Raw genomic sequence first — 18,055 nt, 5'->3', positions numbered from 1 at the left:
ACCCATGAGAGAATGAATTCCAGGTAATCAAGGCACACATATAATATAAAGTTTGGTATAGTATGTGTTACATTAGGGCTTCACATTTGTGGTCATTTGTGGCCACTTTTCTGGTGTCTTGTTCTTCCAAAACTCATACACTGTACCGAATCCTTACTGAAACATGTTTCCCTAGTTGTATGTTTATTATTTTGTATGTTTCTTTACGTATCTGTATTTGGGGAAATGCTTGTGATCCACTATACCCTCTCCCACTCTGTACCCGGAGCTGCACAATGCAGTCCTGGCGTAAGGAACCACTTCCTCCACCACTGTCCTTTAACACCTTCTCTCCCTCACCATTCACTCTTCCCACCTGAGTGTAGATGTCACAGCCTATTAGAATTGTCTGTTTATAAATCTGCCTTCCTAGACCTGCTGGGAGCTACTTGAGCGGGGTGTCAAGTTTTTGTTTTGTTGATTCTCATGTTTTCTCCCAATCAGAAGTCCAAACTAAGACTACTTTGGGAATGCATTTAAGTTTACTCTTGCAAGGGCTACTGATGGATAAAATATTTGCCAATGTAATTGGGGGGAATAAAAGCATGTATAAATAAAACAAAGTTGATGATTCAAACTATGATAGCAGAATAATTTCACACGTAATCTGAAGATTTCAACAACAAGAGCTTGATAGGAGACATAATACAGTATTAGAGTCAGAAAAAATAGTTACAAAAAGCCTGAGTTAGTATTTGCCTGTCTTCTGGCTTGTGATCTGTTGGTGAAGGGAGCCAGATGAGAATTTGGTTCAGGTTACAAGTATGATCACCCAGCAGGTGCTTGCTATGTAGGCAAAGGGTTGAGGGCAAGATAAGATTAGGAAAGGACATGCACTGTGAGGGGTGAGCCAAGCTCTGGGTCTGATCTAGGTTTAAAGCCTTCCTTGGAAAACAAGGACTGGCAAGTGAATACTGGAAACTGAAGAGTGAGAAGTATTATCCAAAAGCACACAGCTCACTTTTAACAGCTGATTAAATGAGACTAGATTTATCACAGTAGTTCTCAAAAATTGGCATGAGAATGATAAAAAATGTTTAACTTGGTATTCACAATGCCTTTTTAAAAATTGTTACTATATTGTCATTGTAATTATCATCATCATTACTCTTATTTTGAGTTTTCCTGGTCTATATTTGTGCTCTGTATGTCTCACCTCAGACTACCTAAGATTTTTAGTCCCTTCTAGGAAGTTATTTAAAATCCACCTACAATTATTTTGGTAGCCATTTACTGAGAGGGTAATTTAGCTTCCTAATATTATGGTATTTTTATGTCATCTTTTGTAAATACAAGAATAGTAATATCTTCAATGTAGTGGCTGAGGCTTCTTTCCTTTAGTGAAGTTTTAGTGAAACAGAATTTTCCTCTATCTTCTTTTGAACGTATTTTAAACAGTTATTTTAATTTTATTTATTTATTTATTTTTTATCTTTTATCTTTTTTGAGACGGAAGTCTCGCTCTGTCTCGCCCAGGCTGCAGGGCGGTGGCATGATCTCGGCTCACTGCAACCTCTGCCTCCTGGGTTCAAGCGATTCTCCTGCCTCAGCCTCCCCTGTAGCTGGGACTACAGGCACCGCCACTACGCCTGGCTAATTTTTTGGATTTTTAGTAGAGACGGGTTTCGCTGTGTTAGCCAGGCTGGTCTCTATCTCCTGACCTCGTGATCTGCCTGCCTCGGCCTCCCAAAGTGTTGGGATTACAGGCCTGAGCCACGGCACCCAGCCAGATTTTTTTATTTTTTAGAGACAGGGTCTAGCTCTGTCAGTCAGGCTGGAGTGCAGTGGCACAATCATAGCTCACTGTAATCTCAAACTCCTGGCTTTAAGTAATCTTCCCCACTCAGCCACCCAAGAAGCTAGGACTACAGGTACACACCACCATGCCCAGCTAATTTTTGTGGTTGTTTCTTTTTGTAGAGGCAGCGTCTCTCTATGTTGCCCAGGCTGGTCTCAAACTCCTGGCCTCAAGCAATCCTCCCTCTTGGGCCCCACAAACCACTGGGATTATAGGCATAAGCCACTGTGCCCTGCCTTGAACAGAATTATAATAAAGCTCTTGGGTGTTTTGTGGCCTTTCAGTAGATTCTCTGCCCCCCTGTTGTGACCTGGCCATGTTTCTTGTCTCAGCCTGCTTTTTTCTCCCATATATGACACAGAGGCCCTAACCTCAAAATCGTTGTCCCGTGTCATTTTGCACACCCATAATAATCTCTCCTATTTCTCATCACTGTGGCATCTTCTAATTTTTCTTCTTTGAGTTTCTCTTTAGTCATCTTGAAAATTCTGAGAGATTGTGCTAGCATATACATGAGAGCCTCCTGATAGCACTGGAGTTAGGAGCCAAGTTTCTTAGATGCTTTATTACTGCCAATGTCCTTTCTTTAACCAAAGACCAACAGGAACACACCTGTAGTGAAACAAGTTCATTACTCATTGAAAAGAGAGGGAAGTGTACCATAGGGAACTGACAGTGACCCGGTAAGAAGATGTTAGGAAAAATCTATTCTAGAATTTGGACTTTGGTTGGTTGGTTGGGGAGGGTCGAGGGGGTGATACTGAAGGAAATAGAGATTTGCTCTGAATTAGATGTTGTCAGGAGGCAGGAAAATTTTATGATTGGGTGTCTTAATCTTGGAGGGGGGAAGACTAGACTGAAGCTAAAGCTGTAATTGATAAAGAAGCAGAGTCACTCATAGTACGTGAGAAGGGAATGTGTAGTATCTGTGGCTTTGACAGTGTTCATAATCGTTCTGGGTTCAGACATAAAAGGTCTCATTTTGTCTTGACTCATCATGATCACAGAATGATTTTATCTAAAGTAAATGCTCTATGAATTGTTTGTGTTCAGCAGAACAAACACCAAGGCCAAGCAGTGAGTGCTGGGCCTGTGCCCAGAAACAGCAAGACCTAACTAATAATATCAGGCCAGCTCCTGGGTGATGGGCTGTTTTCTCTTTACAGTACAAAGTTCTTTGTTACTTCAGTAATTAAACATGCACACCTGAAATCCAATTTCCACTACTTTGATGATTGTTGAAATAAGATTGTTTTGAATGTCCTTCTTAAGCTCTATAATATGCTCAATACACTGAGTCCTGTAATACAAAATATCATTCCTGTTATGCTAGCAACCTGAAAAATCACAAGAGATCAGTCCCTGTATAAAAATGACAATGTGCACAAATTGTTTGGGGGCATTTATTCTTTTCTTTGCACATATACCATAAAAATTAATTTGTTATATAAATGAAAAAATTATGCCTTTGGCATATATAAAATACAATGAAATGAAATTTTAATAACTCAAAGCTTCTTATGAAGAAATTAAGGGGTCTTTCTACTTACTATATAGATGAATAGCATGCTAATCAGATTGTAGAATCCTGCAGTTGGGAATTATCTTAAAACGTATTTCTGAAAATATGCACCTCTGTGGAACTTATATAAATGTGGTTAAATATATATACTCAACTTTCTATTTAGATATTCCAGATACCACCTGAAATAGAAGAGATGATCTGACTTTTTCTATTATTCAACCATATACTTTCTTTTGTTGTTTTTATTTCTTTAATTTTCCACATTGACAGATATAATTGTATGTATTCACTGCGTCTTAAATGTATAAGCATTGTGGAATGGGCTCAATCTAGCTATTTAACATGCATGTTATATCACATAGTTATTATTTTTGTGGTGAGAACACTTTATATCCACTAAGCATTTTTTAAGAATTCAGATAGACTTTCATCATAAGCTTTGCTTAAATAAAAAATCTAGTAAGTGATTCAAGTCTGTGATTGAATAATATTCCATATATTTAGGTAGTATATGGATTCAAAATGAGTAGAAATATTGACAAACATCCCATGCTAACAATCTACTTTGTAACTTCTCATAAATCTGTAGAGGAAGTAGTGGTAGAGAGAGGAGGGGAGATAAGGCTATAAATAAACTTGATTCCATGAGTCACACAAAGAAAAAGTATCTTTTCTTTATGGTAATGTAATATTTAAGACATTTGTAATATTCATAATTGTACTACTTTCTTTACATTATACATATATGCTTTTTAAACATGAGCTGCATGATAAATTCAAAGTTTCAGTGCCATATGTAAAATTAAGTTTCTCTATTTTTTTTTTGCATGGAGGTGGGGGTTGCTCTTAAAATATGATAAAGGCAATACAAGAGAAATAGTTTGTTTTAACCACTGCTGTATTTATCATAGTATCTTGTTAATAAGCTACTTTGATTCTACTTTATAGAGATTTTTCCTTTAGTTACTCTTGAAGATATCATCTAAACCAAGAAAGATGTTCATTCTTCTCTTTCTCCTTAAGGTCTATCTTTTCACAAGATCCTACTTCATCTTTCCTATTTTGGAATAAAACATGTAGCTCTGTTTTATGTGAGCCAGAAATAATTTACTGAACAGGAAACTGTAGTTAAGAAGTAAAAATCACAGTTAAAAATTTTAACTTTTAATGGGACAAAGAGGCTTGAATCTTTTACGGATGAGAGATGCTTGTCACAGGCCTAAGAGATGGGGTTTATTTAAGCCTAGTCAGCACTTTTGATTCTTAAATTTGAATAGTTCAAAAGTCAAATTAGAGTAGGATCCTGATAACTGAGTTGATTCCTTGTTAACAGTAATAAAAGGTAAATATTATCAATAAATATAAAATATCTACCAGTTACTTGGGAAGTTAATATAGTACTTTTGGAGTATATTTTATGCAGAACCAAATGCATATAATTAGCTAATGTGCTTTTGGATGTCTATATTTTGTAATAATACTATCTGAAAAGTTGTTACAGATAAACATTTATTATTTTTCTGAAAGTCAAAAGGATATTTTGTATGCCCGGCTTAGCAGCAGTTGTCTATTTGAAATGAAAATAAAAGAGCATTAATGCCAATCAGCTTTCTTACTAGAAATATTCCTGTACTTGATGTTTTTCCACAAACTCTTAACACATCACAGATATTCTTAAACTACTTGTATAAATTATACCAGAATAAAATGGGCATCATTCTCTTTTTTGTTTACATCGAATATTTGTTTCTCCAGAGCACATCCGTATTGTGAAGAAACAATGGTGACTGTTTTTAATTGCAAAAACTACCCAGATTCTTTCTTGGAGAGCCTCCTTGTTTTCCATTGGGTTTAGACATAGGTTCTCTTTCACTCTTTATCCTACATTTTTAGATCATCATAATGTATTTATATTTTATACACCCACTGGCCAACAAGAGAATCTATATATATGTTCACTAAAAAGCAGGTTTATACAATTAGTTTACTCATTCCTTCTTCCTAGTAAGGTTCTTCTTTATTTGAGTCCAGTTCCTGACTCCAGAATAAAAATGAAATTATCAATGTCTCTTGTACATTAGTCTGTGATTCTTTTGCAGGGGCGCCCTCTGTATCTTAATCTTTGCTTCTTCTTCGCGGCTCCATCTTTCCCTCAAATTCCCCACCATGACACTGAAGTACTTCCCCGATTCTGCCCTTCTTTGGAAACCAAATCTGAGTTCCTGACCCCAATTCCAATACCCCAGTTTATAATGTGAAGTGGGAAATTGGGGGATTAAATATTTCCTGATATCAGTTGAAAACTGTGGGTGCCCTTGTTATTTGCTCTGCTACTTGTTAGCTTTATACTGTATTTGTCGCTTCAACGAATGCCAATATAAAAGAAATGCTAAGTCCTTTGTTCCTTTGACCTTTTGTGTTTTTTTTCCCCTCTGCTTGCATAGGGGCGTATCCAGTTTTCATTACTTCTCTTCTGTCTACCCCTGCCGTTATGTTCCAGAATGCCACCAAGATGAAAGCTAACCAAAAGTATTTCTCCCACTTGTGATAATGACTCTTAGGGCTTGCTTTTCAATTTTACAGCCCTCTTTGCCATGGCTGCCACTACAAACTGCAAGCACATTCCCGTTAATCCACTCTGCCTAGAATGAGACCACATTCCCTTCATTAGGCTGAACACAAGTTTTAGTTCAGGGTCTTGTGTCTTTCCCGCATTCATTTATTAGTCATCTAGCTGAATTTCTCAACCCAATTTATTGCTTTTCATGTGACCTTTTAAAAGTACAAACTCGTATCCTGTCACTCCTCCAACTTATAATTATTTAATTGTTCTATTCTGCTTACAGAATAAAGTTCAGTCTCCTTAGAATATCATGCAGGGGGCTTCAAGGTCTGGTATCCACCCATTTTCCTCATTTTTGCAACTTCCCTGAAAACCATTTTTGTACTTTTGCAAGCATATCACTTCCTTTTTGCCTCTGAATTTATGCATGTTGTTCTTTCTGCTTCTATTGCCCTTTTTCCATCTTCTGTGATTAGAAAATATCTATTCATCCATTGAAGCCCTTCTGTTATTTTACAATCTATCTCCTATCAACAAAATCACAATCTATTCAAGACCATATTTTATTCATCTTTGCATGCCAGCGCCATGCTCAAAGCCTGGAGTATGATTAAAGGTCAGTTAGTGTTTGAATTAATAAGTTAGTTCTTTAGTATGTTTCCTTTCTCTTAACTCACAACTTGGAATTGTATTATTTCTTTACTCTTCAGAATTTCTCCCAAAAAATTCTAAGGCGGGAAGCTTCATGAAAACTCTTGGAGTTTTCTCTAATAGTCTTACCAAAACAAATGGAAGACTCTTTCTTGGTTTCCATGATAGCTTTCTTTGTTTCAGATTGGTTAATTTTATAGTTCCCTTTTCATTTGTCAGGATAATTCTGTTTTTAGGAAGGATAGAAGCTTGGACTTAATTTTATTTTGAATTTTGATTTAATTTTGATTTGATTTTATAGCCTTAACAGATAAAACTTTCTTCCTTTCAAGAAATCTATCTTTCCAGGCAATAGGAGATCTTGTGGTATTTCTTTGTTCTTTAGAGTTGATTCTGTAGATACTCCTTGACTTTTTGTTAGGGTTATATCCCAATAAAGCTAGTGTAAGTTAAAAATATGAAAATATCATTGTAAAAATGCATTTAATACATCTAATCTACTGGATATCATAGCTCAGCCTAGCTTATCTTAAATGTGCTCAGAACACTTACATTAGCCCACCTTTGGGCAAAATCATCTAATACAGAGCATATTTTAGAATAAAATGTGGACTATGTCATGTAATTAATCAAATCTAGCATTGAACTATGGTTTCTACTGAATGTATACTGCTTTTACACCATTGTGAAGTTGAAGGGTTGTAAGTTGAGTCATTGTAAGTTGGGGACCACCTGTGTGTGTGTGTGTGTGTGTGTGTGTGTGTGTGTGTGTGTGTGTACATGCGCGCGCACACACACACATGCAATTTGAGCAGATAATTGTGTTATCAAGATGGTATGACAGTCCAATATTTTAAAGTGATTTCTCTAGAGGAAAGTTATTATTTGACAAATACTATGAAAATAAATCTCAAACATTTTCTTAAGTCTCTCGTTGTTATCAGTTGGGATGATTTTGCCTGCAAGTAACAAAGTCCAAAAGAAGCAGTTTCTTGGGTACTTTTTATTTTGTTCATATAATAAGGAGTCAACAGACTGAATTAACCAGCTTGGAATCATCCTTAGGCTCACTGATATTACTTAATTCATAGGACTCTAGGTTGGTTTTTCTTACTGTTACCCTACAAGTGCAAAGTGGCTACGGCAATTGTAAGGATCATGTCTTTATATAACAATGCCTAACGACAGTAAGAAACAAGTTTCTGTCTTGTTTCAGTCTTTTAAAACAGAAAACTATCACTACAGCTCTGTAGCTGACTTGTTTTTATGCCTCAATGTCAGCATTTTGTTATATGCTTGCTATACATCTCATTATCAAGGAGAATTGTGGCTAAAACTAATCAATATTCAACCTATGTAGCTTGGGAGAGGTTTTATAATCACATAGACATGAAATATCTAACACAAAATCAGAGCTCAGTGAGGAGAGATGAGGTGGAAAGAGTGGAAGTAACTTCTGTCATAGTATGTCCTATTCTAATTTACATGAGTTCAATTTTTGAAAATTAAAATATATGTGTCCTCACACACAGGGGAACAACACACATGGGGGCCTTTCAGAGGGTGGACAGTGGAGGGAGAGAATCAGTAAAAATCATTAATGCGTACTAGGCTTAATACCTGGGTGATGAAATAATCTATAGAACAAACCTCCGTGACACAGTTTACCTGTGTAACAAACCTGCATCCTGCATGTGTACCCCTGAACTTAAAAGTTAAAAAAAATAAAATAAAATATATGTATCCTCAAAATAATTTTTAAAGAGTAAAACTGCTGTGAAGGGCCAGGCACGGTGGCTCACACCTGTAATCCCAGCACTTTGGGAGCCTGAGGTGGGTGGATCATCTGAGGTCAGGAGTTCGAAACCAGCCTGGCCAACATGGCAAAACCCCATCACTAATAAAAATAAATAAATTAGCCGGGCATGGTGGCGGGCGCTTGTAGTCCCAGCTACTTGGGAGACTGAAGCTAGAGAATCGCTTAAACCCATAAGGCAAAGCTTGCAGTGAGCCGAGATTGTGCCACTGCACTCCAGTCTGAATGACAGAGCGAGACTGTGTCTCCAAAAAAAAAAAAAAAAATTGTTGTGAGAAAAACAAGCTCTTCAAACGTACATTGGATGCTGAAGTTTCTATTTCTCACTTGACTATGATATTCTTTTCAATTACATCTGTGCTGCGGTCTTCTAGGGGTTTGTCATTAAAGAAAGGTCAGACTGATAAGATAGTAAAGTGCCAAAAGTTGGTCATGCCTAAATTCATTGGAAAAATTACTTAGTTTAGGACAGAACTTTATTCCATTTATGTAAAGATGATTACTATTTTCTGTCATGCACAGTACATGTTCTTTCATGAATATTGTTAGGAGAGAGTTTATAAATTTCATAAATGCTTTTGGTTTTTTTTACACTGTTTCATATGGATAGTAATAGATTATAGTGTGATATATATGTTTAGACCCTGCATTCATGGTCTGAATGCAGCAGCCAGCATTTAACTCTTAGCTCAGCACTGTTCGTCTTTGAGCAATTTAGCTAACCTCATAGAGCATCATTTTTGCCATTTGTAATACTCTGAAAATAGTGACACTTAAAGAGTGTTGTGTATTGTGTTCTGACTGCTACACTGTTCCCCTTTCTTGTTCCCTTTCCTGGAGCCACCCTAGTCCCTGAGACATGACTATATTGAAACTAGGTCAATTTATAACCCTACAATGGCCTCTAATGTTCAAGTGAATGGAAGTGTCACACATCTCTTTAAATAAAAAAACTAGAAGTGATTAAACTTAGTGAGGAAGGCATATTGAAAGCTAAGATAGGATGAAACCTAGGCCTCTGACACCAAACAGTTAGCTAAGTTGTAAATGCAAAGAAGATGTTCTTGAAGGAAATTAAAAGTGCTACCCCAGTGAACACACAAAGGATAAGAAAGTCAAACTGCCTTATTGCTGATATAGAGAAAGTTTGAATGGTCTGGATAGATTAAATCAGCTACAATATTCCTGTAAGACAGAGCCCAATCCAGAGGAAGGTCTTTACTCACTTCGATTCTATGAAAGTAAAAGAGGTGAGAAAGCTGCAGAAGAAAAGTGTGAAGCTCACAGAGGTTGATTCATGAGGTTTAAGGAAAGAAGCTGTCTCCATAACATAAAAGTGCAAGATAAAACATCAAGTGAAGAAGCTGCAGCAAGTTATCTGGAAGATCTAGCTAAGATCATTAGTGAAGGTGGCTACACTAAACAATAGATTTTCAGTGCAGACAAAACAGCCTTCCATTGGAAAAAGGTGCCATTTAGGACTTCCATAGCTGGTGAGGAGAAGTCAATGCCTGGTTTCAAACCTTCAAAGGACAGGCTGACTCTCTAGTTAGGGGCTAATGCAGCTGGTGACTTTAAATTGAAACCATTGCTTACAACCATTATAAAAATCCTAGGGCCCTTCAGAATGATTCAAAGTCTGCTTTGCTTGAGCTTTATAAACGGAACAACAAAGCCTGGATGCCAGCACATCCGTTTACAGCATAGTTTACTGAATAATTTAAGTCCACTGTTGAGACCTACTGCTCAGGATAAAAGGATTTCTTTCAAAATACAACTGATGATTAACAATGCAGCTGGTCATCTGAGAGCTTTGATGGTTATGTCCAATAAAATTAATGTTGTTTTCATGCTTGCTAACACAACATCAGTTTTATAGCCCAGAGATCAGAGTCATTTTGACTTTCAAGACTTATTACTTAAGAAATAGGAGGTGGGTGGTCACTTGAGGTCAGGAGTTTAAGACTAGCCTGGCCAACATTGCAAAACTCTGTCTCTACTAAAAACACAAAAATTAGCCAGGCATGATGGTACATACCTGTAGTCCCAGCTACTCGAGAGGCTGAGGCAGGAGAATCGCTTGAACCCAGGAGGCAGAGATTGCAGTGAGCCTATTTTGCACCACTGCACTCCAGCCTGGGTGACAGAGTAAGACTCTGTCTCAAAACAGAAAAAGAAAAAAAAGGCTATAATTTCCATGGATAGTAATTCATGTGATGGATCTGGACAAAGTAAATTGAAAACCAACTGAAAGTAATTCACCATTCCAGATGCCATTGATAATATTTGTGATTCATAGGAAAGGTTGAAATATCAACATCAACAGGAGTTTGGAAGAAGTTGATTGCAACCATCATGGATGACTGAGGGTTACAAGACTTCAGAGAAGGAAATAACTATAGATGTGGTGAAAATAGCAAGAAAACTAGAATTAGAAGTGAAGCCTGAAGATGTGACTGCATTGGTGCAATCTCATGATAAAACTTCAGTGAAGAAGAAGAAGCTTTTCTAATTGAGCAAAGAAAGTGTTTTTGTTTTTGTTTTTTTTTAGATGAAATCTCCTGGTGAAGATGCTATGAACACTGTTGACATGATGTGTAGGGAAAAACTTTCTAAACCATGTTTTTCCTCTGCCTCATGCCACAACAATCATCACAAAAGCAGAGTTCGATGACAAGAAGTGTGGGGGTTTTCCACACACACACACCAAGCAGCAAACACCAGCTGGATGTCATCCAACTCGTTCCGACACTATCTACATGGAAATAGTTAGATCCCACAGGTTGGGAGCTTAGTCCCCAAGATTGCCCCCTTCTTTCAACACTAGTCACAAGTCCAAGTCTCCAGGACTACCGACCAGCTTCAAGTTGGGGTTCTCATTACCCCCTCTTTGGGTTTGATTAATTTGCTTGAAGCAGCTGACAGAAGTCAGGGAAATGCTTATTTATGTTTACCAGTTTATTATAAAGGATACAAATGAAGAGATGGATCAGGCAAGGTATGGGGGAAGGTGTGTGGAGCTTCCATGCCCTCCCTGGCATGTCACCCTCCAGGAACCTCCAAGCATTCAGCTATCAAGAAGCTCACCAAACCCAGTCCTCTTGAGTTTTTATGGAAGCTTCCTGACTTCAGCATTCCTTCCCCCAGGATGTAGGGTGGGATCCTGTCTGGGGAGAGTCTTGAGACTAACAATCAGAAGAGAGGGGAAAGATTAGGGTCCTGCCTTGGGGCAAGTGAAAGGAGGGCTAGAGGGAGATTCTGTTTTCTGAGGCCTGATATACATGATAACAAAAAATCTGTAACTAGGGTTAAGGGAAATATGAACCAGAAAAGGTGGACAAAAACCAATATATATCATAACACCACATGTGACAACAAAGAATTTATAATATTACATAAAGTTGGTTGATGAAGCAGTGGCAGGGTTTGAGAGGATTGTCCCAGTTTTAAAAGAAGTTCTACTTTGGGTAAAATGCTATCAACCAGCATTGCATGCTATAGAAAAGGCAAACAATTTTTCCAAGTGATGTGGCAAACTTTATTGTCTCATTTTAAGAAACTGCCACAGCAACCCTGACCTTCAGCAACCACCACCTAGATCAGTCAGTAGCCATCAATATCCAGGCAAGATTCCCTACCAGCAAAAAGATTATTATAATTGTTAGCTTTTTTTTAGCAATAAGGTATTTTAAAGTATGTACATTTTTTAATGGTATGGCACACTTAATAGACTGCAGTATAGGGTAAACATACTTTTCTATGCAGTGGGAAACAAAATTTGTGTGACTCAGTTTATTGTGATATTCAGTATATTACAGCAGTCTGAAACCAAACTTCCAGTATCTGCAGAGGATGCCTATATTCTGGGCATGTTTACATTTATCTAATTTTCTTAACATTTTCTAGTGTTATCTCATCTGTAAACATGTGACTAGCAATAATTTATAGAATGCTTTGGGACAAATAATACATGGAAGCATTTAACATGATAGCTGACTCGTGGTAATAGGTGAATAAATATTTGTCCCCTTCTGTATCATTTGATAGAATTTTTCAAGTTGTCTCACATGTGAGGGACAAAATAAATAAATGTTTTAGAACAAAAATAAGGTATTATGTTTAATAATTTAAATAATTTAAAAGTCATTTATATTTTTTTAAAAAAATCCAAAGAACACTAGAGAATCAAAATAATTTTAAAAATTAACTTCATACTAGTAACAGGCCACTAGTAACAGTGTATGGAAATGAAAAAGAGGTATTATTCCAGTTATCCAAGAGCTTAATATTAAGTTAACTAGCGAGAGTGGCAAGAGGCAGCCAAATGCCTAGGCAGATAGTGGCAGGTCCCCACTGAATCCCACCTCTAGCCGAAGACAGTTTAAAGCCTGAAAGCCACGCTACAAGTTAAACCCTCAGACTGCATTGAGAACTTGTCTTCCTGTTTGGCGTGCTTTCCTCTGATTGATCCCCACCCTTCACCTATTTTATATATACCTTCCCTTTCCAAATTGGTTTTTCACACTCTCGTGCCCACCTTTGAGTGGTGTCTGTGCTTTAACCTTTTTTACAACCAGCATACACTCCCCATTCTGAGTCCGTAAAAGTTCCCATACCCAGCCACATGGGGGACTTTCCCACCTTCAGGTGGGGGGATCACCCCTGCATCTCCTCTTTGCTGAAAGCTGTTCCATCACTCAATAAAATTATTTTCTGTCTTCCTCACCCTTCAATATTCACCATATCCTCATTCTTCTGGGGCATGAGACAAGAGCTTGGGAAATGCTGAATGCTGGTATAAGCTGGGACATGCTAGTGTGGCCAAGAGAGGCCCAGGTGGGGCATGGCTAGCCGAGGGTCCCTGGCTTGCAAAGAGACCACGAAGAAAAATCTTACATTACTAGCATTGCTGAAGGAGAACAAAGAGGAATAATGGCATCCACCAAAAATCAAAGCAATACTGTCTCAAACATTACAGCAGAACTTGGAGAAAGGTGTTAAAAAGAGATAAAAAGTGGAAATAGAAAAAAGAGCAAAACGAAGCAATATTCTAGTTACATTTTTAAAAATAATCATTAGGATGATTTAGAACAAGTGTTTGTAACTCTGGGGGTCTCTGAACCCTCATTTGTAGGACTAGATGTCTGCAGTGAGAAAATAAGAAAGGAAAGAGAAGAAATGTATTCTACACAGAAGTAGGGGAAAGTTCCTTAAACTATGAGTCACAGCTATTTATATCCGAACAAATGTGCATTTCCTATTAGTCCAGGAGAGTTTGTGGTCTTCTACCCCTGCATTTATATAAAGAATTGTCCTGTGCGTATAAGCTGCATCTCCAGAATATGAACTCCTTGAAACTACCTAGCAACACTTAAGTACCTAGACCAATTTGGACAGACAGCATTATTGGGTTGTCTTGGTAAATATTGGTAACTTCAATAACCAAGAATGCTCTAAAATCTATAGCTAGACAACAGGCTATCTCTGAACTAAACTTTAGACAACAGTCCTTGGTAGACTTTTTTTTTTTTTTTTACTCTGTTATGTAAAAGTAGAGACTTATCTAGTAATAATTCTAGCTGGTTCATAAATCTCTGATACCATTAATTTCTCTATTGAAGATCTCATTGTTAGTATTTATTATACCAATCTTCTGTTCTAAAGAGATAAAAAATAACTAAATTTTGGACTTCTATTAAAGGCTAGGGACCAGCTCTAGAATGAATGTTCTCAACCAGGGTGACTGTCCACTTCATGAAAGTAGACTAAAAATACCAAACTCTCATATATACACAATAATATATATCAAAGTATTTGAAGTACATTATAGAAATCCTCACAGTAAGGGTCACATTTTCTTCCACTTTGTGGCAGAGTTCTGAGCATATAGTGACCATGTGATAAATATTAATTCAGTATGTGAGTGTATGAGGATGTATTTCATCAATATTCTTTGACTGCCTTAAGTGTTCTGGGAAAAAGCCATATTTTTGGTCTCATTTAGCATATACTGTAATTAATACTTATTTTTAGGGTGTATTTATTTTTGTTTTAATTTATTCGATTTGTGTTGCATATACAATATTGTACCCATCAAATATTGCTTAATTCTTTCATACTGCAAAATAAACAGCTATTATAAGCCTGAACTTGTTAGTCTTGCTGGGCCCTGCCCAAGGTTGCCCTCATCTCCAGCTTTCCACAAACTGGAATATTCACTGATGCTTTGTTTCTTCTCCCAGACCAGGATACATGTTGTTATGTGGTTCCTAGGAGGACTGTAAAGTCCTCTAACAAAGACACAGGATGGAATGAATCAAGGGAATTACTATGAGAAAGTAGGGATATCCCTGGAGAGGGGACTGTTTCTGTGTGCTTTTAGACGTCACAGAGTAATTGTTTCTTTTTTTAAAGGAAGGAACTAGGGTGAAGAGCAACTCATTTTTAAGCTGGAGAGGTTAACAAACACTGGCTGCAGGATTTACTTTGGTTTAGGAATACCACTGTCTCACAGGAGTGTCAATCAAAATTCCACAGCCATTCTTCGACACTAGGAGGTGGGACTGACTGATGGACAGCAGTGATTTGACCCAGCACTTGGGGCAAACACAACCAGAGTCTTCGGTGTTAATTCCCTGGTCTTCCCAACTAGCATTCGGAAAGTGCATTAACATTTGTGGCCTTGTGCTCTTTCATCGGACTTCTAATGGTAATTATGCCTGTGTAATCACAGTAAAGTTACCTAATCTAAATATGTAAGATTTCACACTTTGCTTGCAGTACTTAAAATTTCCTACTTTGATCTGACTTTTGCTTTCTTCTTGTCCAGTTTAATATATATTTGCATTTCTCTCTCTCCTCTCAGGGCGTAGAATTTATGGAGTATTGTAGGCATTTAGGCAGCCTGTTTCAAACTTTTAAATAAGAAGTTGTATCTAAAAGAAAGTAGAGGGATGAGTCACATGATTTTTACTATGAGTTCTCAGTAATTGTTATGTTAATAAGTGGTAAGAAGGCATTCAAAAATATTTGAAATAATCTAAGTGCTCCAACATACACATGCTTATATGCATGCAACAGTGGAGGAATATCTTAATAGGGCAAATTCGTGTGCAGCCATCTTTTATTCTTAGGAATATATATATCCTGCCAGATATGGTCATCCCAGCACTTTGAGGCCAGGAGTTCGAGACCAGCCTGGAAAACATGGCAAAACCCTGTCTCCTGTCTCTACCAAAAATACAGTAATACAATAGTAGGATATACTTCCTAGTATACCCTAGGAAGACTGTTAAGTTATAGATAGTCACTTTTTAGCCAAAGATGTATTATAATGAATATGATTATAAAAATTTAGATTCTCCTATATTAATATTGTAAGACAGAGTGGTTGACTTCTCAATGTTGGAGCAAGCAGAATCTATCCTCCCCTGCTTTTGATGTTCAATAGTGACAAGTAGAGGTCACACGCAGTCTCTGCTGCTGGCATTCCTGGCATGGTCACAGTGACTACTGTGACTTGTTTGAGAGGTGACTTTGAACATTTATTTTACTTTCAGGTTAGATAATTTAGTCATTGTATTGGCTTGGGCTAGTGAATCTTTGTTACAACAGCCAATAGGATATATGAAGTAATGTTTTAAAAAATTAGCCATTAAAGACAGTTTTCAATTTGCAAACCATTTCTAACATGTTTTCCATGGTAAGAATTAGCTACACAGAATGATACTGGGAAATATAGAAAAATGGGGGGTACTGGAACTAGCTAAAATTTTACAGATTACAGGTATAATTGTTTTGCTGGTCACACATGATTATTTCTATTGGTTACATTTTATTTGGACTTGTATTGTGATACATTGTTCTATAGAAACAAACTATATGCCTTAACTTTGTTGTGATGATCTAGAACAGTTGGAAACTGAGCCTGATGTATTAAAAGAGATTACAGGAGGCCATGGTTTGCCGCAGTGGGCATTGTGTGAAGATAAGTGACTGAAGAAGGTGTTTATAGACAGACGCAGGAAATGCTAATGCATGCTCATTCAAAAAATCATAACCTTGCTTGTATTTCAGATCTGTGCAATTCTATTTGTCATTTGGATGGCTAGTATTGTGACTCAAGTATTCTAGACAAGCTGTGATTAAATATTTCAACAGAAGACCTCAAAGAATTATTGATTTATAATTACCCACGTTACCTATGCTACAATAATTAGAAACAAAGAAATTGAAGTGATGTACTGTATAGTAATGCTACTAAACAGATATATGTTTATATGAAAAGGCAAGGAATTTATGAAGGCTAGTATTATGTAAATGACTGTCTCTAAAGAATTGGATGATATATTGCATTTTGTTCATTGATTCAACAAATATTTGTCTGCCCAATACGTACCAGGCACTGACCATTTCCTGTAACTAACTTCATCCACTTAGCACTGCGAATAATCCAATAATTCCCCAGGACAAATATTATTATTCAATAAATTAAATGAGTATCAATACAGGGGGGTATTTTACAGAAATCACTGTTCTCCTGGGTAATCAGGGGATCTGCCATTGAGTTTGGTAGCACAGATTTTTGTATTTTTCCTTAAGGGATGATGAAAGATCAGTGGACTCCTAACTATCTGCAGTCTGTGGAGTCTCAGGTTGCTTAGAAACTCAGCGACTGTGGGCTTGCTATGGCAACCCAATTTATTAGTGACTGCAAAACTAACTTAGCTGGCATTGTGGCAAATCTCCATATTTTGCTGGTAAGAATATTCAGATAAGTTCTTCTATCATACTAGTATTATATTATTTACACTATTGAGCTAAATATTTATCAAATTTTGAAAATAATAAATTATGATTTATAATGGTCTAGAACTACATGAAAATGAAGCTTAAATTCTGAATGTATTTTTAGATTTCCAATTTACACTGTCTGCCGGTTACCAGGCCATTGCCTTAGCTTAAATCTACAGTACGTGGTTTATGATTTGTACTATATTTAAAGCATGATAAAACGAAACTAGTACAGTCTATTATCTATGTGCTAAAAAAATGGTCTGCAAATTTAGCTTTAATACTTCTATCCAATTAATAGATAAATTTATGTATATATAGTATAATTTAATAATTTTGTTTTACATTACAAACTTCATATATAATTGTAAGATTTTACAGTATTATGTATTTTTAAAATCTTATGTCTTAATATACCACGTAATCTGATACACAAATGTATTAGAAAACCACTTTACTTGAAAAGTACATTTTTGCAATTGTGGGAAAGACATTAGGGAACATATTCTCAACCTTTGTTTGAGTATTTGTTCCCTGTAGTACATTTACAAAAATTTTGCCCTTTCTGATTTTAGTCATGCTTTTAGGTTCTGTTGTTTTACATGCTAACAAGTTCTATTGTTTTACACTATATATAAACTACAATCTTCTCTGTACCTCTTCATATGTAAGTATTGCATTCATCTTATCTCCCTATTGATTCCAACTTTTTGTTTTTATCACAGTCAATAGCAGAAGCAGAGCCAGCATTCTCTCCTGAGACAGACTATTACAAGGTTCTATTTACTGTCCTTTTCTCCTGGGTTTTGGCATTTATGCATTTTGTTTTGATATTTAAGACTTCATCATATTAAAGGTTCTCTTGAGATT

At 36.7% G+C, this 18,055-nt stretch overlaps 1 protein-coding gene across 5 annotated transcripts in view; it reads left to right on the top strand.

Moving 5' to 3' along the window:
• Window positions 1-18,055, top strand: part of CD36 (CD36 molecule (CD36 blood group)) — a 191,877-nt gene that overhangs the window by 123,736 nt on the left and 50,086 nt on the right. For 2 of the 5 annotated variants that reach the window (XM_019031450.4, XM_019031448.4), the window contains exon 1: window positions 14,940-15,101. The exons of the other annotated variants lie outside the window; for them this stretch is intronic. The gene's annotated coding sequence lies outside the window, so the exon portion shown is untranslated. Of the gene's footprint in view, window positions 1-14,939; window positions 15,102-18,055 lie in introns of those variants that run through there. 5 annotated transcript variants of the gene reach the window in all.

The sequence above is a fragment of the Gorilla gorilla genome, chromosome 6 (genome assembly GCF_029281585.2).
Source record: "Gorilla gorilla gorilla isolate KB3781 chromosome 6, NHGRI_mGorGor1-v2.1_pri, whole genome shotgun sequence".
NCBI lineage: Eukaryota > Metazoa > Chordata > Mammalia > Primates > Hominidae > Gorilla > Gorilla gorilla.
This window is presented reverse-complemented; position numbering and strand designations above follow the sequence as displayed.